The sequence below is a fragment of the Centruroides vittatus genome, unplaced genomic scaffold (assembly GCF_030686945.1).
Source record: "Centruroides vittatus isolate TY-2023 unplaced genomic scaffold, ASM3068694v2 contig_3313, whole genome shotgun sequence".
Lineage (NCBI taxonomy): Eukaryota > Metazoa > Arthropoda > Arachnida > Scorpiones > Buthidae > Centruroides > Centruroides vittatus.
The window spans coordinates 16,998-19,425 of record NW_027122127.1 but is presented as its reverse complement, the minus strand read 5'-3'; the positions used below and the strand labels follow the sequence as shown (position 1 = coordinate 19,425).

At 36.8% G+C, this 2,428-nt stretch overlaps 1 pseudogene; it reads left to right on the top strand.

Moving 5' to 3' along the window:
* The first annotated feature begins 213 nt into the window (after positions 1–213).
* Positions 214–1,767, top strand: LOC136973930 (neuronal-specific septin-3 pseudogene; annotated as a pseudogene).
* Positions 1,768–2,428: the final 661 nt, after the last annotated feature.

Below are 2,428 nucleotides of genomic sequence, written 5' to 3'. Positions count from 1 at the left end.
CATTTCTCCCCATAGACCTTACTGGCATGGGTGTCCTACCAGGAGCTTGTGCTCCAGCCTGCATTGCCCTATGGATCAGTAAAATTTACTGGGCTCTCCCACCACGACCAGGTGGTGACCACAGGAGAGTTGTTGTTATTATCATCATCATCATCATCATCAACTCGTCTCGATTATATATATAGATAGATTATTGACAAATAATTTATTGAAAATTGACATCGTTCGAAAAAACGAAATTCGAACAAATTCAAAATTCTTCTCCTCGAATTCAAATAAAGTTCAGAAAATCGTTATTTTGGGGTGAAGCAACGACGTTTTCTAGCAATGATGTCAGAAACATTGCCCGAGATTACCCAGTGGGGTTATTTAAAAACAGAAAACTGGTGTTACGTCGGTATAGACACTCTTCAGGAACAAACTCTGAAGAAATCCCTGAAGAGAGGATACGAATTCAACATTCTCGTCGTTGGAAGGTCGGGTTTGGGTAAGTCTACGTTGCTTAACACACTTTTTAAAGCATTTGTTAGCCGTAAAAGCTGTTCGAAAGACGAGAGAGATAAAGGAGTCGATGGGTATCGCAAAACTACGGAAATTAAATCGGTCACCCATCTTCTGGAAGAGAAAGGTGTAAAGTTACACCTGACCATTACCGATACACCGGGTTTCGGTGATAATATAAATAACGAAAACTGCTGGCTTCCTATAGAAGAATACATATACGAACAATACGAGAAGTATTTGGAAGAAGAGGAATGCGTAGATCGTAAAAAGTTCATAAAAGATACCAGAGTTCATTGCTGCGTGTACTTCATTTCTCCGTCTGGTCGCTGGTTGACCCCTCTGGATATAGAATTTATGAAGAGACTGGGAAAAATCGTCAACCTCGTCCCCGTCATAGCGAAGAGCGACACCATGACAATAAACGAAAGATTAGCCTTCAAGCAAGTTATCAGAAATTGTTTAGAAGAAAACGGAATTGCCGTTTACCCCATGAAACAGATGGAAGAAAATCCAGACGATCAGATGCCGAACGATAAAGTAAGATCTAAAATACCCTTTGCCGTAGTGGGAAGCGAGAAGCTGCACGAAGTCGGTAGTAAGAAACTCTACGGTCGGATGACTCGTTAGGGCTTCGTGGACCTCGAAAATAAAGAACATTGTGAATATTCGGACTTCAGAGACACGCTGATAAAGACTCATATGATCGATATGATCGAAGTTACGAGATCATACTTTTACGAACGATTTCGTCGCGACACCCTTAACGCCAGAAAAATGAAAGAAGTGGACGGACAACAGGCGGAAGAAAAGAAAACTTTGGATCGGAATCTTAGCGAAAAACCGAGTTATTTTAGTAAGAGATTGATTCGAACGAGCACCGATAAGAGCATCGAACTTAATCGAACGAGATCACGCCGTGGAAGCGATTTTGTTGCAAATATTAACAAAGAAGAAAGCATCGCTAAACAACCAGAAGCCACGGAATCTTTAATTAAAGAATCGACCGTCGACACTACTGCTTCGGAAATTGCAAGAAAAGTTTCTGAAAATGTGATCGATGCAGCCAAAAACACTGCTGAAGAGGGAACTTCTGAACAATTTGAATTCTGAACATTTCAAAATTTCCAATAATCTCTTCAGCAATAAAAACTATACAATTTGAAGATTTATATAAAGTTTATTTTCTAAGTATTCAACGACAATATTTAACTTCTCAAAATTGCTAGTTGTCTTAAGTTTCGCTATTTATATCCGAATAAAATTACTTTCATTTTGAATTTATTAGAAATATTAAATATTGCAGTTTATTGTTAAGTGAATAAATTTAAAAATATAATCTGTAAAACAAATTTTTTTAATAAGTTGAATCAATGAATTTATTGATTCAGTTAATTAAAAGAATCTTATACAAAGAAGGTATTTACGTTAGTGTACAAACTTTAGCATTTTATTGGTGGTAGAAGGCAATGCAAAACATTGGCAATCAACCGAGAGGGATGCCTTACCAGAAAACTTGAGTGGAAAACTAGGCCCGGATTTACAAACACCTTGTATCGTAAGTTACGACGAAATTCATCGTGAGTTGCCAGATGCTAAAAGTCTCGTATTCACAAAGTACAGTACATCATAAGTTACGATATTGCAAAAGGTCTCGTTACTACCACGATATCTAAGAGCTGTCGTAAGTCTATGTACTAGAATTTGGTTCTATCCATAGATAGTCGGGTCGATGGTTTTTTCTGATTGTTTCTTCTAAACTTTTCTGATTCGAAATTTCTAAGATGTTATCAAATGACGAAAAAATTAATAGAATTTTTCACGGTGGAATTGAAACTGTTTACAGAATGTTGTCCGACAAAATCTCTTTTATTATAATTTAATGTTATCTGTTTTATTTACCCAAAAAAACTATTAGTTTGTCAAT